The sequence below is a fragment of the Triturus cristatus genome, chromosome 5_2 (genome assembly GCF_964204655.1).
Source record: "Triturus cristatus chromosome 5_2, aTriCri1.1, whole genome shotgun sequence".
Classification (NCBI taxonomy): domain Eukaryota; kingdom Metazoa; phylum Chordata; class Amphibia; order Caudata; family Salamandridae; genus Triturus; species Triturus cristatus.
In genome coordinates, this window is record NC_140588.1 from 774709170 (window position 1) to 774735340 (window position 26171).

Below are 26171 nucleotides of genomic sequence, written 5' to 3' on the forward strand. Positions count from 1 at the left end.
ATTAAGGACGCCACGGGTTAGGGACACGGCATTCATACGCTTCAGGAACTGACAGTTCCTGTGCCTCATATAGTGGGGAGGGTGGGGGGAGGGGTTCTGGGAATAAGGGTAGGGGTGGGTAAGGGCAAGGGTTGGTGGTGGGGGTGTAAGGCAGAGGTGTTCAACGCAGGGATGAATATAAGGCATTTAAATGATAACATTGAAGAGCAAATACGTCTGATGATGGTCGATAATTTGTTTCTATCATTTTTGATATGTATAAAAAGGTGAAAATATGTACTATTAATATCAACGGTCTTAATGATTTAAAGAAGATTGCTATGTTCCGAACAATGCTTCAAGTGCTGAATATCGATCTGCTATGCATACAGGAAACTCACATTTCATGGGATAAATGTTTTCTTCTGAATAATTTGGGATTGGAAGTCTTGATTACATCTAAGCAAATGGGTATCAAAAGAGGTGTTGCAATTTGCATGTGAAAGGGAATAGGGAAATGTTTAAAAACACTTTCTGATAAATGGGGTAGATGGGGACTGGCCGAGCTAAAAATTGGAAGCTGCAAATTTACTTTATGTTGTATCTATGGTCCCAATCTGGACGATGCCGAATTGTTTAATACTATGAATGCAGAGCTATCCACTTGGACACAACCGATTATAGTCTGTGGAGACTTAAATATACATATGTCAGCCGACTGGAATATTAAATCAGAGAAGAGATATACGGGCCGAAAGGTTAAAACTTATAAAGCACTTAGAGACCTGGTATTAAGTAATGGGTTAACTGATGTCTGGAATAAATTTCATTATAATGACCCCGGATATACTTTTTTTTCTACTCCTTATCAAAAATTTGTCCGCTTAGACTATTTTTTTGTATCCTCAGTTTTTTTGGAGAAAATTCGTATCGAGATATTACCACAAGTTATTTCAGATCATAATCCTATAATTGCTGAGATGCAATTTTCTACTGATTGCCAAAACTCCACCAGATCCTGGTCATTTCAAAGAAATTTATTACTAGATGAAGAATACCTTCAATTTATGGTTAATATCATTAAAGATTACTTTCTAATAAACAACGATACTGCCTCTCCACAAGTAGTCTGGGACTCTTTCAAATCTATTGTACGTGGCGAGACAATTAGTTTTGCAAATCATAAGAGGAAAAAAAACCAAACAGATCTTAGGGACAGGTTAAACAAGATAAGGCAGGTCGAGCTGGAATTATCTACTGCATGCAAAAACAATGCTAATATAGAGGATGTACAAACACGATTAACTATTGAACGCTCAGGTCTTCGTACACATATTGCTGAAGAAGTAGCTGCAAAATTTAAACAATATAAAACGGAACGTTACGAATTTAGCGAACGCACGGGAAAAATTCTAGCACAGCGTTTACGACAAAAATCTTCTTTTAATGAAATACATTGTGTTAAAGATACTAATGGGGTCTTTCACGAAAGTAGGGAAGGAATATTAGAGGCATTTCAGGGCTTCTATAAGATGCTGTATAACGACTTTAACAATGAAACTGACAAGACTCTTAATCCCAAAGATTATTTACAAAACATTAACCAACTTTTTTTGTGCACAGAAGAGACAGATTTATTTTCTAGGTTAATAAGCTGGGAAGAGATTGAAAGGGCTATTATGAGTCTTGCAGCTGGTAAAGCTATGGGGCCCGATCAAATTCCTCTTGAATTTTATCGGACATTTAGATTCTTGCTGAAACCAGAGTTGCTTAAAATTTTTAATGCAGCATTTCAAGATAAAGCTCCTGATTCCTGGTCCATAGCTACTATAGTTGTTTTTGTTAAAAAGAACAAGGATCCAAAGGAATTAGGCTCGTATCGCCCCATCTCCCTGATTACAGCTGATAGTAAGATTTTTTCTAAAATTCTTGCAAATAGACTAAACGAAGTCATGCCGGGCTTGGTTTCTAATATTCAACACGGGTTTATTAAACACAGGGACACTACAGATCACGTTAAACGTGTTATTGCATTGCTGGATTGGGCCCAAGCAAAGGAATCCCCAGTCGGAGTTATCCTACTCGATGCTGAAAAAGCGTTTGATAGAGTAGACTGGGGGTTCCTTTGGTCCGTACTAAAATGGAAGGGTTTTCCACTACAATTTATTAAAGCTATACAGTCACTTTATTCTAATGCAAAGGGTGTAATAAGATTAGGCACGGACATCTCTAGTCCATTTTCAATTACTAGGGGGACCAGACAAGGGTGCCCCTGCTCTCCACTTTTATTTGCACTCTATCTAGAACCCTACTTGAATAGATTAATTATAGAACCCGGTATTCCACCTGTCCGACTCCATGAGATAGACCACAAAGTCTTAGCATATGCAGACGATGTGGCCATTGTAACTTCTGATTCTTCTTCTGCCTTACCTAAAATAATAGAAATTGCCAGTGAATTTGGTAAATTTTCTGGATACAAACTAAATATTTTAAAAACCCAAATTATACATTCTAAAACTGGTACACCCACTGATATTTCACTAAATGATACTGCTACATACCTTGGTGTAACTATATCATCTAAAATAGATGACATTGTTGGACTAAATCTGGATCCTTTATTCACATCCACCAAAAGAACCTTAGAAAGGATAAATAATTTACATTTATCTCTATTTGGACGGACCAATGTCATTAAGATGTTGATTTTTCCAAAATTTCTCTATTTTTTTCGCACCATTCCTCTATTTTTTTCTATGTCCCTTTTTAATAAAATAGATACGATGCTGTCCAGATTTTTATGGGGGTATCGCCGTTCAAGAAGATCTCTAAAATGGTGCACTTTACCGCAAGAGCGTGGTGGGTTGGGATTCCCGAACTTTAGAATGTACTATTGGGCTATAACTCTTAAAACCATAAAGGTTTTATTATTTCATGATCATGTCAACGAAACCTTTATGTCACCATCTATTTTTGAAATGCTTATGGGTGCTCATGTGCGCCAATGTTTATTGATATTCATGGAGCCAAGCTATTATAAAAAAACAAAATTTAAGGTTCTTCTCTCTACTTTTTTGGTTTGGAGACAAATTAATAAAGCTTTACGGATAACTTCAAAATATAATTTTTATACACCCATTCGTTGCAATGTTTCATTATTTGGTATTCCTCAAGACATCCCTACGAATCGATTCCGTCTGGGACAGATTCATTCAATTGGGCAATTGTACCAAAATGGGGCTCTAATGTCCTTTTCCAAACTTCAAGATATATTTGGTCTCTCCAGAAACGAATTTTTTAAATACTTACAAATTCGCAGCTTTCTGGAAAAAAAAAACCTCTTATATAGTGACGCAATGGAGACCAATGTTGTTATGGAAAGTGGTAGGAGAGATAGTCGCATTGGTACAATCTACCAATTAATGGTCAACAGGCTGCATGATGATCTCGATCTACAAGCCCAGAAATGGGAAAGGAAACTGTGTATAGACGGGATAGATCTTGCAAGGGCATTTGAGATTAGCAATAAAACATTAATTAACAGCTCTCTTAAAAGTCAACATTACATGGCATCTCTAGATCTTTACTATACACCGGCAAAACTGGCCAAATGGAAAGCTACGAAAGGCATCAATTGTAGCCGTTGTGGAACTTTAGCAGCTGACTCATGTCATATGTTTTTTAGCTGTTCTGCACTAACTGTATATATAAATAGGATAGAAAAGTTCTTGACTAATTTGCTTAATGCTAATATTAAGCTATGTCCATCTGTGATTATTTTTGGCTTATATGTTCCATCTGAGAGCTTATCTGCTGATCAAGAACATTTTCTTTTTATTGGAATGTCCATTTATCGTTTTTGTATCACCTCAAGATGGTTAGATGCTGACCCACCATCATTTGAGCAATGGTTGGGAAAGCTGTTAAATGTTTATAGAATGGATAAAGCAGTGTACAATTTGAAAGGACACAGAAAGAAGATATTCGCTAGGAAACTATGGTCTCCTATTGAAAACTGGATTTAATCTAATAACGACCACATCTGTAAAAAGAGATATTTTATGTTTTTTTTTTCTTCTTCTTTTCCATTTATTTCTCACTTTGTTTTGATAATAATGTATCAACAATTATGCGAAGGATTGTCTTGTTTAAAATGTTTTTTTTCATCCTTGTATTTTGTATGCCTCTGCCACTGAAAATAAAAAAAAAAAATTTAAAAAAAAGAAAGTAATTCATTGTGGTGGCCTATTTACAAAGGTTGGGTGGTTAAAACAGCAACTGCGTGGAGGGCGTTTGCATTTTTTTAAGACTGTTTAAGTTTTGCGAAATTACATTTTTTGTGCTTTAAGTACCTGTTTAATTTTGTCTAAGCTCATGACAATCTTATCTGTGCTCTTTGTGAGATCGTTTTCATCCTATTGCAAGATGCTTTTCATTCTACTCAAACCGTTCGTTGTTGAGGTAATTCAGTTTCCGATCTCGTTCGTATTTAGCCACCATTTTGTGTCTTTCTGCCATTTTTGTGTTGCCCTCACTCAGGCGGCACGGTGAACGAAGAGTTGTTTTTTTCATCCTACTGCAACGTGTCAAATAACCTCCTGCCTCTGTTTATAGCTGGTGTCAGGGTCCGGCCGACTCCACTAATCCTCGTCTGGTCTGACTGATCCCTGTTTCAACTATCTGTTGGTTCGCACCATTCTTTTCTGACTTTATCTTATCCTCTGGCCTTCGCTATTCTTTACTCGTATTCTCTCATTTCACAACTGTCCTCTAGGCCATACAAATGTGTCCTGCCACCTGCAAGTCGACTTATAAACACTACCACTGATTAACTTGTGGGGAAGGGTGACAAACATAGTTGGGAAAGGGGCTTATTTGAGTTACTTAATATCTTGTTTTCGCATTCTGCTCATTGGACGACCCTGTATGCATTGGGAGTCTTCTTTGTGAATCTGTATGTTATAAAAGATTGTGCGCCACGAAGTAAAGTGGCAGTCTCCTGAGAACCTACCAAGTGTACTTCTGGGACAACTGTACTTAGCTGCAGCTAATAAATCCTATCTTCTACACCTAACGGAGTGTCCCGTGTCTCTGTTTGACAAAGCAGGTGAACTCAGGAGATTAAGGTGTACCCTGCGCCGCCAGGCCCCTAAGGTCTTGGTTCTTCAATGTGAAAAATGTTAATGTATGCAGGCATTTTTCCTACATTTTTACTTTTACAATTTTTCTTTGCAGTGTCAAATTTATGCAGATTTTTTTTCTGTGCAATGTTATATTTTGCGACAGAATGTCACAGAAGTCATGATGTACACGGAAACGAGAGAAACCGTAAAACATTGGTAACATTTATAAAGTATACTTCTCTGCATTCCTTTGTAGTAAACCAGGATTCAAGCAGCGCAGGGTCGCATTTTACGGAAAGAGACTATCGAAGTTTTCGGTGGCACATTCCCGCATTAACACAGTCCAAGACAAAAAAAAAAGACGTACTGAACGCGAGCTCAATAACACAAACAGTTTGCAAAGTTTCCATTCCCTGTCGGGAGCAGTTGTTGGTACTCTCCATTCTAGGGTGAAATGACTTGTAATTATTAGCTTGCTTGTTGAAATAGAAACAGCAATGCCACGGTGGGGACAGGAGCGCGGCTTCGAGGCTCAGTCCATGTACAGCGTTTACCTTGCGGGAGCGAGCAGCGGCGCCATCTGTTTCCAAAGCGCGAGCACGATAATTGCAAACAGAGGGTGCCGCTGCTCGCTCCTGCAAGGTAAACGCCGTACATGCACGAGTGCTCATTGGAAACAGTGCAGTATATCCACGAGTTTCCGAAAAAGTCCGGAGTGATTCCAAGAGGTCACTCCAATGCAGCACTTGCGGGCTGGGTAGGCGAGACCTAAAAAGATTAATTACAAGACCAAGAAGAACCGTAAGGTAAGTTAATAGAGCCCTAAGAAGATTGGAGGAAATCGATTTTCCTCACCACCTAAAAACAACTTACACAAAGGAGAACATCATTCTCTATGCTAATGAAAATAATAAAAAAAACATTGTTTTTCTGCACAGCAAATACTATGTTCTAATCATAAAAGAATGCACTACCCAATATTCCTCTGGCACTTCTAAATCTTGTTCACCACCCAATACCCAGATATACACAATTCAAGGGCAGCACCAACTCACAAATATGCCACTAATTTGTGCACTGTTACTAAACATCTGGAATTAGTAATAGCTGTAACTATTAACTACTGCCCTCAAACCTTAGCTATGGGGAACAGCCCTTAAAATATGTTCTCACACTAAAATACAAGGCTGTTATTACCTTTTCAACCAAGCCTTATAGAGACATTTCTTTGACAAAGTCCTGGGTATTGTTGGCTTTGTCTGGGGAAACTACTGAAAAGCTTAAACATTTATTTTAATATCGCTGTACTGTTTGTTTTAACTGTTGCACTCGGAGCTGTGTTCAATGCTCCTCGGACCATTTTGGTAGGGCAGGTCACTTGCTCCAGCTCTTCCCTGACACACCCCCCTCACGTGACTCTCAGACGGCATCATTAGAAGCCGAGGAGCGAGCGCGCGGCGGACATTTCTTTGACAAAGTCCTGGGTATTGTTGGCATTGTCTGGGGAAACTACTGAAAAGCTTAAACATTTATTTTAATATCGCTGTACTGTTTGTTTTAACTGTTGCACTCGGAGCTGTGTTCAATGCTCCTCGGACCATTTTGGTAGGGCAGGTCACTTGCTCCAGCTCTTCCCTGACACACCCCCCTCACGTGACTCGCAGACGGCATCATTAGAAGCCGAGGAGCGAGCGCGCGGCGGACATTTCTTTGACAAAGTCCTGGGTATTGTTGGCATTGTCTGGGGAAACTACTGAAAAGCTTAAACATTTATTTTAATATCGCTGTACTGTTTGTTTTAACTGTTGCACTCGGAGCTGTGTTCAATGCTCCTCGGACCATTTTGGTAGGGCAGGTCACTTGCTCCAGCTCTTCCCTGACACACCCCCCTCACGTGACTCGCAGACGGCATCATTAGAAGCCGAGGAGCGAGCGCGCGGCGGACATTTCTTTGACAAAGTCCTGGGTATTGTTGGCATTGTCTGGGGAAACTACTGAAAAGCTTAAACATTTATTTTAATATCGCTGTACTGTTTGTTTTAACTGTTGCACTCGGAGCTGTGTTCAATGCTCCTCGGACCATTTTGGTAGGGCAGGTCACTTGCTCCAGCTCTTCCCTGACACACCCCCCTCACGTGACTCGCAGACGGCATCATTAGAAGCCGATGATGCGAGCGCGCAGCGGACGCGTGCAGCGGGCGCGCCGCGGGCGCGCCGAAGGCTCGCCAAAGGCGAGCCCGTCTGCGCCCGTCCATGCCAGGTCCGGGCCCAGGGCCACCCCCCCTGGTCGTGTAGAATCGGCCCTCCACAGTACCAGGTTATATTATTCTCATTCCCAGCTGATGGATCTCAATTTAGGCACTCCTAGTGATCGGTGCTTATGTCTGCCCCCTGCTACTTGTTTACAATCTATACCGGCCTCATGTCCAGGGTGCAAATTCGTTCTCCCCCTTCCTTCCCTTGCACGGCACACTACTGGCTTGGGTCCAATTCGCATTCGCCATATTCGAGTAGCACTCATTAATGCTCGCTCTCTCCCGAGTCATTGTTGGGAAATAAGGGAATTTATTACCACTCAGGAGCTCGATATTTTGTTTATCACGGAATCCTGAGGAGATGCCTCCTCGGGTCCGGATTTTTGTTCAGCCACCCCTGAGGGCTTCTGTGTGGTGAGACAAGACAGAACCACGGGGAGAGGAGGGGGCTTAGCCATAATTTACAAAGCCAATTTAAGAGTTAAAATTGATCCTCTAAGTCGACCATACTGTGAAGCGTTTCTTTTTGCTATCTCACTCAACCATAATCAGGCCTTTAAGGGGATTCTGTTATATCGCCCCCCTGGCCCTCATGCGCGCTTCCTTCTGGCCCTGGAAGAATTTGTAGAATTCTCATTAAGCCATTCGGACTTCACCATCCTAGGTGACTTCAATTTCCACTTGGAGGATCTTGAGAATAAAGACACCTCCCAACTAACAGCCGACTTACAAGTGGCCGGTTTATCTCAATTAGTAGACGTCCCCACACATCAAGCCGGACATACGCTGGACGGGCTGTTCACCAACAACCCCAAGCTCTCCTTATCCTTAGTAAGTCCTGTGGTATGGTCAGACCATTCCGCTGTAATCTTCACCATCCAGGCAAACAACTCCAATTTCTCCAAACCTATGCCCCGTATTTCCATCAGCTCTAGAGCCTGGAAAAACTTCGACCACTTACTTCTTTCCCAGACTCTAATAGACTCCCGGTACGAGGCTTCCCTTAATCCCAGAGTAACGTCCAGCAGATACCAGGAATGGATTTCTGATGCAGTGAACCATGTGGTCCCAATTAAATCTTTTATTTCAAATAGGGTATTACCATCTGCTCCCTGGTTCACAGACGATCTCCGCTTACAGCGTCAACACTGTAGGAACCTGGAAAGGCGGTGGCGAAAGCATTATAATCCTGTCGATAGACAGACTTATAAAGATGCCTTGGCACTATACAAAAAACACATTGTGAAATGTAAAAGTACCTTTTTTCTGGCCCAAATTGAATCAGCTCAAAACTCCGCCAAAAAGCTGTTTTCAGGTAGTTGACATCCTGTCCAATCCCCCTACAGGCCCTCCGACGGAACCCTCTCAAGTTCTGTGCAATGCGTTGGCCAGCTTCTTCTTTACTAAGGTCTCCAGGATTTACTCATCGTTTTCCCTCCCCACTCGCTCATCTACCTCTGATTCTCTTTCTCCTAGGCCCGAGTTTACCAACTTCTGTCCAGTCTCAAATGAACTTATTAGTAGGTTGGTCACCTCCATCAAGTCCGGATCCCCGTTTGACCCTTGTCCCCCCGTTATATTGAACACTCTTACTGAGGTCATTGCACCTCCCCTCACGGATCTTTGTAACTCCATTTTCCATTCAGGCATTTACCCGGAAGTCTGGAAAAAGGCAGTAATTAAACCATTACTGAAAAAACCATCTCTAGATCCCACTGACTCAGCCAGCTACAGGCCTATTGCTTGCCTACCTTTTCCGGCCAAAATATTTGAGTCAATTATGAACCTGCAATTATCTGAGTTCATCGACCATCACAATTTATTAGATGATACTCAGTTTGGGTTCAGGAAATATCATGGCACAGAAACAGCCTTGGTAAAGGCTTCCGATGAGATCAGATCCATCATGGATCTGGGGGGGGCCGCAATCTTGGTGCTCCTTGACCTGTCCGCCGCCTTTGACACGGTCGACCATGCCATCTTGGTCGACCGTGTCGCATCCATGGGGGTAACTCATCGCGCAAAAGATCTCATTGCCTCGTTTCTGGCCAACCGAACTCAAGCGGTTAAACTGGGTAACTTCTATTCACCTACCTTCACTCTCCCTTGCGGGGTCCCTCAGGGATCTTCGCTAAGCCCCACACTATTTAATATATATGTGGCGGACCTGGCGAGGGTTATAAAAGCTCACAACCTGCAGTTAACCACCTACGCTGACGACACCCAACTGGTGCTGGCTGTTCATAAAGATGGTCCTATAGTCGCCGCTAAATTCCAAGAAGGGATGATGGCCATCAGCTCATGGATGGCGGATAACAGTTTGAAATTGAACTCGGATAAGACCGAGGTGCTGACCTTTGGCAGGCCATCTCCTGAGTGGTCTTCGATCTGGTGGCCCAGTGATATGGGTCCCCCCCCCACTCCTGTGACCAAGGTCAGGAATCTCGGCATCATGTTCGATAACAAACTGTCTTTTAAGCATCATGTTAACGCTGTGGCGGCATCCTCCTTCTATATGCTGAGAAAAATCAAGAAGTTGCTGCCATACCTTCCCTCAAATGCTGGAAAAACCTTAATTACCACCCTTGTTTTTCCAAAACTGGACTATGGCAATGGCCTCTTTCTCAATGCTCAGGAGCAGGTGTTAGCCAAGCTGCAATCAGTGCAGAACGCGGCAGCCAGATTACTGCTCAAGGTTCCATTTCGTCATCCTACTTCCGCGGCCATACACCAACTGCACTGGCTGAAAGTAAAGAGTCGGATAAAGTTCAAGGCTTTATGTATCGCCTACAAAGCTATTCATGATTCAGGACCTAAGTTCCTGAAGGACGCTTTCCGAATCTATGTTCCCAAAAGAACTCTACGTTCAGCATCCATGCACGTGCTCCCGGTGCCACGCACCAGAACCTCCACATGGGGTGATAGACGCTTTCTGGTGGCAACTCCCAGGCTGTGGAATTCCCTTCCATTGACCATAAAAATCGCCCCCACCCTTTTGATGTTTCGCAAACTCCTAAAGACTTGGTTATTTAACCAGTAATCTTCTGTGATGTCTTTGTTTCTGGGAAGTTCTAAATGCGCCGAGACACCCAAGGGTATTCGTGCGCAATAAAAATCTTAAAAACATAAACATAAACATAAACATCTATAAAAAATCTATGTTAACTGACACTGTCCCACCAAGCATATTACGACTTTCCTCACCGCCACCTGATTTCATGGAGGTCTTTCCTCCCTCCATGAAAACAGTGGTGGTGGTGAGGAAAGAAAGGGTGCCTCACTTCATGTGGAAGCATACAGGGGGCACAACATGTGCCCCCCCATATGTGCATGCACCCCGAGATCCAGCACAGCATGGACTTCACAGTCCGTACTATGCTTGAACTTCCTTTGACGTTCCCATTGCAGCACCTATTTCATAGGCACAACCGTAGCAACGCCAAAGGAACCGCCCACCAGTGACTAAAAAAGTCATAATATGGCAGGCAGTACTCACGCAGGCTTGGCGGTGCGGTGGCGGGGCTCATATTCGGGCCCTTAGTGTAGACTACAATACAAATATTAATTTTTACTTTGAAATCAAAAAGCAAATTGCCCTAGCATACATGCCACCAACAGAGGTTAAAAAACAATACGGCCTATTACCGTAATCTGCATTTTATAAAGTAAATTAGAAAAAGCTAGCACCATTCTGTATCTACTTTGAAAATAATTGGGTTGGACGCATGCACTGCTCAGGGCACAGGCACCAAACTAAGTTACACATTCCAAGGCACTCTTGGAAAGAACCCTCCTAACCTATACCAATTCAGGGAAATTAAAAGGAAAAGAACAAAGCTATAAATACCTATGGCAAAGACATACCCTAGCACAAAATGTATACAAAAAAACTTTGCCCACTGCCTACATCATATGTGATCATTTGTTTTGACATTTAATTCATTATGACTATGGTTCACACATTTTTGAGGTGCCAAATTCCTACAATTCCAAAACAATCAAAGACTACCTAGAAAAAATTGCACAAACTTACTATAATGTACTTCACCATATATACATAAACTCACCATACTAAGCAAATTAACAAAATAATTCATTAACAAACTCCTAAAGACTGAAATATTATTTTTACATTTACTAAAATTATAATCTATTGATTATTATTCTGAAAAATGTATAACTTTTTTTGACAAAATTCCAAAGTAAGTCCTAGAATGATACAAAATGCGCCGGGACATTCATTGAGTAGCTGTGCTTTATTATTCCCAGAGATAGTAGAAGATAAATTCATATTTAAATTTTTTATAATTCTCTACAGTACAAGTCTAAACACATAGGGCCTGATTACGATGCCAGTCTGACCGACTTCCGCAGTCCTGTCGGAGGCGGTCAGATCACTGCGGTCTTGTTGGAAGCGGTCTATCCAACTGCCGCAGTACGATGTGTGCATCCTGTCATCCGAATGACTGCTGAAAGACCGTCAACTCCGACAGCCTTTCTCCGACCGCCGAGATGGCAGTCAGAGAAAAACAGCATCCATGGGGCACTACAGGGCTCTCCGACTGCCATCCGGATTACAATGTATGTTTCCAACTACCCAACAGTGACAGTCTGACCGACTGCCTCGAGTCATCTGAAACAATGGATTTGGGGTACATACTCACCCAAATCCACTTCTCTCCAGCAGTCTCAGCTGAGGATCCCTTACTCAAGGTCCCCACTACACCCGAGTAGCTGCACCCTGGTGACTACGATCCTGTGAGTGCCCAAATTCAGGTAAGTACTTATGCGGTATGTTTCCCCATTGACTGGACTGTGCACATTCGACCACACTCCATTGTGCATAAGGCATATCCCTAGATATGTCATACATTTGTATACAATTCCCATGTTTTCTGTGATTTTGTATTCATTTTCAGCACCATATACGGGGAAAGGCGAGACCTATTGGCTATGCCAATGCTTGTTCTTTCTTACAGTCTTTTTGTCTTCTATATAGCTATAGAGATGGCTTCCATCTATCTCTTTCTGCATCTCTTTCTTATTGGCTCTCCTCCACTTTCCTTCTTTCTCTCCATCACTTTATTTTAAAATATTTCTCTCCTTTGGTCAATTCTCTGTCTGTCTCTCGCTTTTTCTATTTCAATTACGCTCTGCCTGTCTGTATTTGTGTCTATTTTCCTTTAAAGTTTTCATTCTGATGAATTCCGTTTTTATCGCTTTCAGAACTGTTGCAACAACGTGACTAATTGTCTTTGCAAAACAGCACAATCATTCGAAAGAGCCCCAGGCATTTGTTGCCAAGATACCCAAAGAGCCAAAACATCCCGTGGGGCCGTCTTATTTTTTTCACATATGGCTATCCAGTATTGTCAACAGAAAAAGCACCCTCCTCGCACAATAATCTTCACATGACCCTTTATACTGAACTGTGCAAAAGCAAGAGGTAATTTCCAGTAAAAAGAGAGAATTATGTATTTAGTACTTCAAATAATTTGGAAAACTCTTTATTTTGAAATTAGACCTTTATTGGTCACAGCAACTAAAGGGTATTTCAGTTAATTAATGCATTAATAGAAATGTATAAAAGTGGAATTATAGGCGGTCAAAAGTGCTCACATGTTCTGGATTTTTAATTTATTTGAATGGATATATAAGTAAACTGTTTTTTTGCATTACCGTTCTTTGCTACATTTGTGTTTTGTTAAAAAATGCATATTATAGTGAATTACGTAATTCGTGCCCCATGTTACACTGATGCATCAAATAGCTGTGCCGATCTATTCTGTCGTGGTGCCCTTTGCTATAAGTACTAGGGGTAGTGCAGTGAGATGGTCCACCACCCTTCCAAAGATATTTCCGATTCAATTAAAGGGGACAGCCAGTGAAGAGAAAAAATATTCTATTTGACTAAAAGACACCAACAATGCATTCTACAGTGTTTCTTTCATTGGTGTCTTTTTTGCTTGGGTCTTGAGAGGTATTGTGACATCATTCAACGGATGGCTCCTTTAAGCACAGGTGCACGAAGTTCCCCGCATAATCAGATTTATACCAATGTAGAATTCTGACAAAGAACAACAGAGGGGCTCCGCCATCTTTATTTATTTCCCGAGGCACTGGAGAAACTAAATTCATATTTTGAGCTAGTAATAATACAGGCTTCAGTTACAGTATTACTCTAAAAAAAAAAAAAACAACATTTACACTGACTCGAGTTCTGTGCAAGCTGGTGCCTGCGAAGCCAGTACCCTTTGCCGGGCTGACGATCTCACAGCCCTGGGTTCTGTGAGGTCATTAGCTCGGCAAAGACAGAGCCTCAGGGATAATCTCCACCCCTAATGACGTGGTGGGTAAAGTTAGCCCCGGGCGCTTCAGGCTGAAGCCTTGTAGCGCCAGGGCTTCACGTCAATCTGGCATTGGAGCCGATGTCTACCCACCCTTTCTTAACTCATTACAGGGTTGCTGTATTCCGCTTTAGGTGTCCGTATTTAGGTTTCCATGAAACATGTCCTTATATAGGCACAATTCGCATTGCCCTTATATAGGCACAATATCCCAGTCCTTATTTAGGCATTAGCCTTGCTATCCAAATACAGGCATGGTCACCTACATCCATCCACCCCAACGTCACAACGAGTTCTTAGAAACCAGACCCTTAAGCTCTTGGGAGTTCCCCTAGCACAGGATTATTGATTTCTCCAAGAGCTCATTTATTATGCATGAACCTCTATTCCTTAAGGGTTCATTCCTGATGTCTTCCTTTGCCCGCCTTTACGTCAATGCTAACATTCCAAGGCACCTACCAGGTATAAATATACCTTCCCTTGCCCAAGCAAGTAGGAAGAGACCTCGGCTTTAGAGGATCACTGACAAGAGACGCTGTCATCCCTGCTCGCACAGAATCCAGCTTCCAGTGTTCTGACTCCCTTTGTGGAGTGTTAGAGTTCGTGACCCAGAAAGAGATTACCATTTCTCTCATTCTCAAGATATGGAACCTAGAGGGACTCTTGGCATACCAGACTTGGCATACCATACTATAGAATAGTATATTATAGAAAACATCACCTACATCTTACTTTGTACTACTCTTAGGTTAGGTACACTGGGGTAGAACTAGTTAGAGAAGCATCTTATGAGTATTCACATTTTTAGCCTATGTTATTTATGTATATGAATATATGTGTCATAGCTAAAAGATAATGCTAGTGCAGTATTATTTCTTTCTATTGCTTACACTGTACATAATATATCTCGCATACTGTCTTATGATTGTAACAGCTCATATCTCTTACACGAGAAACAAGACTGTCAATAATCCTTTTATTGAAACGCCCGTCTATTCTTTCTGTGTAACTATGAAGAAACTAAGCATGCACGATTAGCTGAGTGAAACTGTTATCTGTTGTTTTCACGAATCTGAGAGTGTTCCGATTCTAAAGGGAAACAAAGTTGTCATGTTTATGCGGTAGCCAGAAACTACTTCCTTCTTGTTTACAAGGAGTTTCTAGTGGCCTCTGAGTTAGCTGGCACAAAATAATTAAGTTTAATGTACTCGATAGGGGCATACTGACCTCAGTCCTATGCCAAATCTATAGGGTATATTATTCCAATGTGCAGAGCCTATTAGGGAAATAGGAACTACATTACAGGGTTGGGTCAGTGTACATCACTCACTCCACCCGAGTGGTGGCTGGTGAAGTTTGAAAGTGGTAAGGCTGTGGGGGGCACAACGTGAGGGGTCACAGCATGGGGGTCTAGGGGCAATTTCCCCATGCAATTATATTATCTAAATGGGGTGAAATCGTGCATTTTTCATAAGAAGACATCACTGCACAACTCAGTCGGTATCACACTTGCGCTTCCTCTCAAAAACGATTAAAGAATATAATATTTGTCACCATGAAGTGTCAAATGATTCTACAAATTAAAGCCTTTACTGGCTGCAAGTAGCCCTTTCTTGATTTCTCGGAGCAGCAACATCCTTCCTGACTTCCACGTCCTTGACTTCACAGTATAGGAGGCCCGCTCTTTAACTTACAGACAAACGCAATCCAAGAGATGCGAGTCATTAAGCAGTCAGTAGTCTGAAAGGAATGCAGGGTGTGGGGAACATTAATTAATCCAAGGCCTACCCAGAAAACGCAGCAGCCAGTCAAAACAGCATTTTGTTCTTTCTACTGCTATGTGTTCCGAAATGAAATCTGTTCAGACTCTTAGACACCAGTTCTCTGCAGCTGACGCTGGGGTCCCGAGCAGGCGTCACCGGCGCAGGTTGAGGGTTGCTTCTGCACACCTGGGCTGCAAAATTATTGTGATAAAAACAATTACAACCATAGTGTCTGTCTTAAACCACTATAAAATTAACAAAAATATTTACTAAAATATAATAAAAGAAAACATGATAAAAAAACTGGGAAACTAACAATATCTCATTCAAAATATCAAGAACCCATTAAAACAAATGTACAATGACAAAAATATTGATAACAAACATATCAGTTGCTATGATATTGTTATGATTGTAAAACATACTTACAAAGAATAGCATACTACACCACAAAAAGTAAATATATCTAATACATATTATGAATACAGCATAACAATAACACTTTCAATAATCAATCAAACTCAGAATTAACACGGTAACCAAATAGGAAAACCAAATTAAACTTTAAAAAGAGTATACATACAGAACAGATTGAACACACAAACTGTTGTACAGCTAGCCCACATCATAGGAGTCCATCGCTCTGCCCGAGGGAAGTCCTCCAGCACCTTTGACAACCACTCTACCCAAGCAAAGAAACTGTGTTCTCAAACAAAGTAAGATTTGTGCATTTCACACATCAAAAATAATTGTAACCAAAGTTAATTAAATGTTTTTTCTTTTTTTAATATATTCTTAATGCAGAACTAAACATGTGAAACCTCAAAAGCCAACTTCAAAAAAAGGAACAAAAGCTTGGAAGTACTGCACAAACCAAGAGCAATGCTGAAAACGAGAGAAAGATTGTTAATTATAAGATGCTAAAACTTCTAGATTATTAATTCTGTACATTGTAACCCTATTCACAACATTAATTTAAATAAATTAAATGTATAGGTCTCATATTTACTTTATTCACCAATTTCAAAACGTCTAGAACAGACACATACACAACGTCATAGGAAGGGTAACCTTACTATACTGGGATATACATACATGAAAGAGGGCACTAAGTGCACCACGTACTACTCTAATGGCCGTTATTGTCAAGCAACAACCATTAATGACACTGTTGAGAACATAACATAACTATCCTCCTTCCATGGCTGAAGAACAAATTTGTACAAGACTTAAAAGAAGCAAGCACTAGCTTTTTAGCACCAACAGGAATCATTTTAACAGACTATGGATCTGATTTAGAGTTTAGCAGAATGGATACGCCATCACAAACATTATGGATATCCCATTCATCTTATAACATGTGCTTTGTATCCTATGGCACTTGTAATATGGCAGATGGAATGTCCGTCATATTTGTGACAGAGCATCCCATCCTTCAAACTCTGAACCAGGGCCTATATTCCTAATGTTCCTCAGTAAGTAATGAGATAGCTGCCCTCGATACCAAGTTAAACAAGCATTGGTATAGCCAATAGGTCTCCCCTTTGGGATCTTATAAGTGATTAGTTTTCCAGCACAATATCCTTGGTGCAACAACATCAACTGTTGCATGGGTAAACACTTACAAGGTCCCAAAGGCGAGACCTATTGGCTATGACAATACTTGTTTTTGATTCTATGCATTACCTTCTTGGCCTGTGGTTGCAAACTGACTGGGTATTCTGAATTCCTTGAACACAAAAAAAAGAGTTTATCCAAAAACCAAGCTGCAACTCTTACAAAATTATAGAGGGCAGAATGCCAGCTAGAATTGGAGTAGTTCTTTTCAGGCTACACAATTTTAAAAAACTTGCCAAAAAGGAACAAATACAAAACAGTGGGTTAAGACTTTAGGTCCAGGAAAGTGTGATGGAAGAATGGCATGCCTGATGAGCCATTAGAACTATAAATACTGTCTGACTTTCTTTTTATTGTCAATGTGTGGTTTTCTACCTGCAGTTATCAATTTAACGGGAGTGGGGCAATGTTATGGAACAAAAAAAGGGCAGAAATATAAAGTCCACTCTAAAACTGCACGAAGAAAGTAATTCATTGTGGTGGCCTATTTACAAAGGTTGGGTGGTTAAAACAGCAGCTGCGTGGAGGGCATTTGCATTTTTTTTAAGACTGTTTAAGTTTTGCGAAATTACATTTTTTGTGCTTTAAGTACCTGTTTAATTTTGTCTAAGCTCATGACAATCTTATCTGTGCTCTTTGTGAGATCGTTTTCATTCTATTGCAAGATGCTTTTCATTCTACTCAAACCGTTCAATGTGAAAAATGTTAATGTATGCAGGCATTTTTCCTACATTTTTACTTTTACAGTTTTTCTTTGCAGTGTCAAATTTATGCAGATTTTTCTTCTGTGCAATGTTATATTTTGCGACAAAATGTCACAGAAGTCATAATGTACACGGAAACGAGAGAAACCGTAAAACATTGGTAACATTTATAAAGTATACTTCTCTGCATTCCTTTGTAGTAAACCAGGATTCAAGCAGCGCAGGGTCGCATTTTACGGAAAGAGACTATCGAAGTCTTCGGTGGCACATTCCCGCATGAACACAGTCCAAGACAAAAAAAAGATGTACGGAACGCGAGCTCAATAACACAGTTTGCAAAGTTTCCATTCCCTGTCGGGAGCAGTTGTTGGTACTCTCCATTCTAGGGCGACATGACTTGTAATTATTAGCTTGCTTGTTTAAATAGAAACAGCAACACCACGGTGGGGAACGGGAGCGCGGCTTCGAGGATCAGTCCATGTACAGCGTTTACCTTGCGGGAGCGAGCAGCGGCGCCATCTGTTTCCAAAACGCGGGCACGATAATTGCAAACAGATGGTGCCGCTGCTCGCTCCTGCAAGGTAAATGCCGTACATGCACGAGTGCTCATTGGAAACAGTGCAGTATATGCACGAGTTTCCGAAAAGTCCGTAGTGATTCCAAGAGGTCACTCCAAAGCAGCGCTTGCGGGCTGGGTAGGCGAGACCTAAAAAGATTAATTACAAGACCAAGAAGAACCGTAAGGTAAGTTAATAGAGCCCTAAGAAGATTGGAGAAAATTGATTTTCCTCACCACCTAAAAACAACTTACACAAAGGGGAACATCATTCTCTATGCTAATGAAAATAATAAAAACACACTGTTTTTCTGCACAGCAAATACTATGTTCTAATCATAAAAGAATGCACTACCCAATATTTCTCTGGCACTTCTAAATCTTGTTCACCACCCAATACCCAGAAATACACAATTCAAGGGCAGCACCAACTCACAAATATGCCACTAATTTGTGCACTGTTACTAAACATCTGGAATTAGTAAAAGCTGTAACTATTAACTACTGCCCTCAAACGTTAGCTATGGGGAACAGCCCTTAAAATATGTCCTCACACTACAATACAAGGCTATTATTACCTTTTCAACCAAGCCTTATAGAGACATCTATTAAAAAATCTACGTTAACTGACACTGTCCCACCAAGCATATTACGACTTTCCTCACCGCCACCTCATTTCATGTAGGTCATTCCTCCCTCCATAAAAACAGTGGTGGTGGTGAGGAAAGAAAGGGTGCCTCACTCCATGTAGAAGCATACAGGGGGCACAAAATGTGCCCCCCCATATGTGCATGCACCCCGAGTTCCAGCACAGCATGGACTTCACAGTCCGTACTATGCTTGAACTTCCTTTGACGTTCCCATTGCAGCACGTATTTTATAGGCACAGCCGTAGCAACACCAAAGGAACCACCCACCAGTGACTAAAAAAGTCATAATATGGCAGGCAGTACTCACGCAGGCTTGGCGGTGCGGTGGCGGGGCTCGTATTCGGGCCCTTAGTGTAGACTACACTACAAATATTAATTTTTACTTTGAAATCAAAAAGAAAATTGCCTTATCATACATGCCACCAACAGAGGTTAAAAAACAATACGGCCTATTACTGTAATCTGCATTTTATAAAGTAAATTAGAAAAAGCTAGCACCCTTCTGTATCGACTTTGAAAATAATTGGGTTGGACGCATGCACTGCTCAGAGCACAGGCACCAAACTAAGTTCCACATTCCAAGGCACTCTTGGAAAGTACCCTCCTAGCCTATACCAATTCATGGAAATTAAAAGGAAAAGAACAAAGCTATAAATACCAAAGGCAAAGACATACCCTAGCACAAAATGTATACAAAAAAACTTTGCCCACTGTCTACATCATATGTGATCATTTGTTTTGACATTTAATTCATTATGACTATGGTTCACACATTTTTGAGGTGCCAAATTCCTACAATTCCAAAACAATCAAAGACTACCTAGAAACAATTGCACAAACTTACTATAATGTACTTCACCATATATACATAAACTCACCATACTAAGCAAATTAACAAAATAATTCATTAACAAACTCCTAAAAACTGAAATATTATTTTTAAATTTACTAAAATTATAATCTATTGATTATTATTCTGAAAAATGTATAACTTTTTTGATAAAATTCCAAAATAAGTCCTAGAACGATACAAAATGCGCAGGGACATTCATTGAGTAGCTGTGCTTTATTAATCCCAGAGATAGTAGAAGATAAATTCATATTTTAATTTTTTATAATTCTCTACAGTACAAGTTTAAACACATAGGGTCTGATTACGATGCCAGTCGGACCGACTTCCGCAGTCCTGTCGGAGGCGGTCAGATCACTGCGGTCTTGTTGGAAGCGGTCTATCCAACTGCCGCAGTACGATGTGTGCATCCTGTCATCCGAATGACTGCTGAAAGACTGTCAACTCCGACAGCCTTTCTCCAACCGCCGAGATGGCAGTCAGAGAAAAACAGCATCCATAGGGCACTACAGGGCTCTCCGACTGCCGTCCGGATTACAATGTATGTTTCCAACTACCCAACAGTGGCAGTCTGACCGACTGCCTCGAGTCATCTGAAACAATGGATTTGGGGTGCATACTCACCCAAATCCACTTCTCTCCAGCAGTCTCAGCTGAGGATCCCTTACTCAAGGTCCCCACCACACCCGAGTAGCTGCACCCTGGTGACTACGATCCTGTGAGTGCCCAAATTCAGGTAAGTATTTATGCGGTATGTTTCCCCATTGACTGGACTGTGCACATTCGACCACACTTCATTGTGCATAAGGCATATCCCTAGATATGTCATACATTTGTATACAATTCCCATGTTATCTGTGATTTTGTATGCATTTTCAGCACCATATACGGGGATATGGGCTCTGCTGTAGATGCGACCTCCACTGTAGCAGCTGTTTCATTGTAATATTGTGGGGGAAACTTTCCGTCCTCGGCCCACGAAGACAGCAGTAGGATGGTAGGTCCAACCAGCATCGTAACCAGGCTCATAATCTTTTAAAAGCTTAACAACATAACCAAACACAATTCTTTAAATTAAATATTTTTGAGAAACATTACTGTAAAAAAACAACATACAAACTGTTCGCCAGTGGTTAAAAATAATGTAATATATAATAATGTAGAAAAGACATTATTTACAATAATATTAAAGTAAACAAAATAAATATCAATATTTTTAAAAAGGTAAAAAAACATTCCAACCTTCTGTATTATGCCAAACGATGGACAGCATGGTAGTTTAAAAACTATATTATTGCATCGCCATTACCACCTGAAAGACATTTGAGTTATGGCATGAACATGCAAGCTCCTATCTTGCCACTGCAGGGAAGTAAAAGCACTCTCATTAGATTTGGCTACAGAAAGGCATTAGCAGTATGTGAGAGCTCAAGTCAGCAACAGTAACTACTTACACAGATAGAGGGCTCTGCTTGAAAAGTTGTCATTTCATTTTGGAACTGGTCAGGGGAATGTTTCAGTTTCACCTACTCTCAACTGCTAGTTCTTAGGTGTGCAATTCCACTTGCCTAAAGAGTGTTTAGGCATCATGCTAATGTTGTGACATGGATGACCCTGCTCCTCAGTTGGCTCTCAACCAGATGTAGGCCCTGATTACGATTTTGGCCGTCCGACCCCCGGATCACCGTTGGAGCGGTTAGGAGAACGCCACCAAGCTGGTGGAATCCCTGCTGCCGAATTCGGACCTTACCACTGGGCTGGCGGTGTTGCGGCAGTGGTAACACGGTGGCAGCATGATTCGACTCATAGAAGGAGCCTGAATCTCATGCCGCCATTGTGTAGCGCCACTTGCAAGGTTGGTGCACTGTGTACCATGTCATGCATGGCAAAGAGTGCACACACGACAGTGCAAACAGAGGAGCCCCCATGCACAGTCCCCAATAGGCATGCCCTGAAAAGGTTGGCGGAAAGGCAGGTCGTAATGAGCATGTCGGTGCCGGCATCACCGCCATGGAGTGCCGCTTTCTCCACCGCTGCTGAATCCAAGATCCTTGAGGTGGTGGCAGTCTGACTGTCCTCCTCGTAATTGGGAGGTCAGACCACCCAGGAGGAGGCAGTCAGACCGCCACCAATGGTACTGCGGTCTCAAGACCCACATACTCGTAATCAGGGCCATAGTATATTTACATATAATGTAACAAGTTACTATCAGATTTTCTCTTTGAACTGAGTGATTTTGCACCTAAATATAATACTACACTCCTGCTAAGTTTACACTCTATGGGTCTGATTCACAAAGGTACACTTACAATTCTGTGTAATTTTAAGTTTATTTTAGAATTCCCAAAACTCAATTTTTATAGTACGTTTACGAGGGTGGGGACTCCTCATTCTGGGCAGAAAACTCTGCACATAAAAAGATAGCCATGTCGTATCTTTTATTGTGAGGAGTTCTCCACCCCAACTATGGAGTCTCCTCCACACCTATAAACTTACTATAAAAATGTTGTTTTGTGAATTCCAAAGCAAACGTAAACTTACACAAAAGTGTAAGTTTACTTTCGTGAGCCAGGCCCTGAGTGTTTGTTCATCTATGTTTATGCACCCAAAGGTTTCTCCACACACCTGTTTATGTTGACACAAGGGTGATTTTGTATGTTTGTATGATTTTGCTCAGAACATTTGCAAATAATTGTATTTTGCACTGTAATATGATTTTACAAACAAACTGGTTTTCAAACTCCTGGTGATGTTGCAGCACAGGTGATTTTGCACCCGACTATAAACCTGTTCCTAAAAGTGCTTTTTAACTAAATATGCTTCGCACCTCACATGATTTTTGCCCTATTTGAGTTTCCACAGTCTTGTTAATGTTGCACTAAGAGTTTCCCTCCTAATTGTAATTTGTGATCCTAAAGATATTTGCCCACTCCTGCTGATGTTTCATCTCTGGTGACATTGTAACTGATTGTAATATTGCAGTTCTGCCTCTTTTGGGGGTCTTTTGCAGGTATTGATTTTGCACATAAATATAATTTGTTGTGCTCCGACATGTTTTTCACATGCATTTTGATATTGCCCCAAAGATGATGTTGCATCCTAGTGTGCTGTCACTTAAATCTAAACTCATTCTGAGTTACACCTTTTGCACTTAATGTGACATATTAATACCACATTTTCTCTCGGTATTATGTGACACCCCACAACTGTATATCATGGCTGCACCATGTTGAATCTGCTTCTTAAGATAAATAACCTACACATTTGCATATGATGCTGCTATTGCCACCAGACGAAAATCAAATAGAGATCCATATAAAGTGAGACTAAAGGATGCAGGTAACAACAGCTTAGCCGTCCTATTCCTCCTGAACTTTCCCAAAAAATCCCTCAAATACCAGCAAAACCGAGCCCTGACAACTAACCTTGCACCCTTAATTAGTAACAAATACCACTTTCTCCCAAAGATGCACTTTCCCGAACCATTCCACTATGCCCTTCCTGAGTCCTGAAGAATACAAAGATCTTTTAATGGAAAAGCATGCTATCCTAGATTTCCGTAAAAAGAAATCTGAACATCACATCATGAAATTAGGAAGGTTATGATCAACATCCCATTCTTCATTGTTTGATATCCTAAAGGCCCTAAATGTTTCGATCAATGCTGCCAACGATCAGACCCAAATACCTCCCAATCGCCAACAACTTCGCACAATAAAGCCTCCATCTGTCATTCAATATCCTAGTCCAGTCCAACTGGACCAAAACAACAGCCTATAAATGGGCTATACACAGAAGGTCTTGTCGAGCCATATTCATTATTTAAGTAAGAATTGTGATTACTCACCTCATATTTCATTACAGCCACTTACTAGAGAGCAGTTATCTTATCTGATACCTACAATCAACTGATTGACATCAAACTGAAACCTACTAGATCATTACTCCATGCCTATTGCCTATAACATATTCCACATATGTGTCTGAATACTCTATGATCAAATATCCCACAATACCTTCTACTATTACAAACTCCAGAGAGGTCCTAAACACACTCAGAGATCAAACTGCCAAAGCAACTTCAGAAGTATCACTTATACTAAACCAAGTCACCCATCTTGAAAACATCACATCAAAACTGCCCTCTAGAACAGTAGCTCTGAGGTCTTGAATGCAACTTCCCAATATGCCATCATCCAAGACTACAACCTTAATGCTATCGCACACACAGAAACCTAATTCTGTTCATCCACATCTATTTTACCACTGGGATACAACATCCTCCATCTCAATAGAGCAGAAAATACTGGTGTGTTAGGGGATGCGTTTGTGCACCATGTGACCCATACATGCAAACTGGAAAACGTATTCTACTTGTCGTCTATATCACTATCATACTACTGTGATACAGCATTGACCTCCTCGATAGAACATAGAAAATGGTGGTTGCAGGGTACTTGCCTTTATTCACAAACTAATTAACTAAATAAACTAATTTTCATTCCAACATCTCACTCAGGACATTAAAACCCCATAGCCTTTGAGGATAAACTTTTTATACCTCTCCCCCATCTGGCAGCAAAAAATATTTTATTGATTCTTTCCTTGATTTTAGCACTGATCAGCCCACCTCCTCTTGTGGTAAAATTGTCCTGGGAGATTACACCTTCCATCGGGAAAAACACAAATACAACCATACACCTCTTTTAAGATACTTCCTATCTGGCAATAATCTACTGCGACATTGTACCTGCCCAGATTAAGTTTATTATCCAGGATCTCATTTTAATTAAAACACATGGCATACAAATCTCAAACCATCTTAAATTCTTTTGGCAGCCACATATTCACTGTGCTTTTTTCACATCTGGGAACTAATAGCACAAAAAATACACAAGTCACTATTCTCTACTGCACCAACCAGGAGGGGAACAGCCTTTAAAATGCAGGCATTACCACGCATCATTTACCATGCAAATTTCTTTGTGCAAGTTTTTTTATTTTTCAAAATTAAACTTTGCCGCCATGATGCGTTTTGGCCTTCGCAGGCCTTGAACACATGTCACATGTATATATATGTATATGTGTATATTACCTACTGGCGGTCGCCAGTAGGTAGTTATAGTTAGGACCACGTTTCCATAGGAAAACCTCAACATTCTATTTTGAATAACTTTGGCGCCGGTCGACGAATCCTCGCGAATTTCTCAAAATAGGTGGGGCGCTACGCTCCGCTCCTACCCTGAAAGTCTCGGGGGGATCCGTCAAGTGGGGGCTGAGATAAAAGGGGGGTCCCAAAACGCGTTTTTCCCATGCATTTTTCCATAGGACCTTTAGAACGAGCTACAGCCCGAACGGCTGAACAGAATTACTCAAAATTTGGCAGAGAGGTAGTCCCTAGGTCAAGGAAGTGCCTTTTGTAGGTTTGGTGTAAATCTGTTCAGTAGATTCTGAGAAAATAGCCTTTAAATCAATATATATATCTGAGCCCGCTTACGGTACGCTTACCGTACGCTTACGGTAAGCGTACGGCGGCGTGCGCGAGCGCGATTCTGATTGGCTGTTAGATCTTAGTAAACATTCGAATCGGCCGAAACCAGGAAGCGGCGGCCGCCATTTTGTGTATTTCACTCTGAAAAAAAAGAGTGAAAACAAGGAAAGGGGGCAATGAGGAGAGTTACAGACCCCCTAACATTTGTAAGGGGGTCAAAGAAGGACAGAAAAGTACAAAAAAAACATTTATTGATTTTAAAAAAAATCACGGGGTACGCGTACGGTAAGCTTACGGTAAGCGTACGGTAAAAAAAATAAAAATAAATAAATGAAAAGCAGATTTAAGAGTTTAGAAATTAGGGAGCTCTAAAAAGAGCTGTTGTGTTTATGAAGTCATTTTTTTAGTGGTACCTACAAGTAAGTACCGATGCAGAGTCTAAGGTTCAAGAGGAAGACTCTGTTCCCTTCATCATTGAAGTGCACACCATCTCCTCTATAAATGTCTTGCATGTCATAACGCAAGTTGTTGTGGTAAATGGCACCCATACCATAGTCACGGAGGAAAGCAGAAACAGATTTGTTGACGTGCTTTCTTGCTTTGTCAATCTGTGGACAGAAATGATTGGACCAGTTCCATTTTTGCCTTTGGCATATGTTGGAAAACACAAAGGCAGTTTTAGGGAAAAGTGTAAACAGTTGTGCAAAGGTGTCCTTCATAAGCATTTCCAGACCTACCCCAGTCAAAGTGCCTAGGTCATTGCCACCACAGTGCACTATTATGAGGTCAGGGTGTTGGATTTGAATGAAGGATTTCACCAATGGCATCAATTG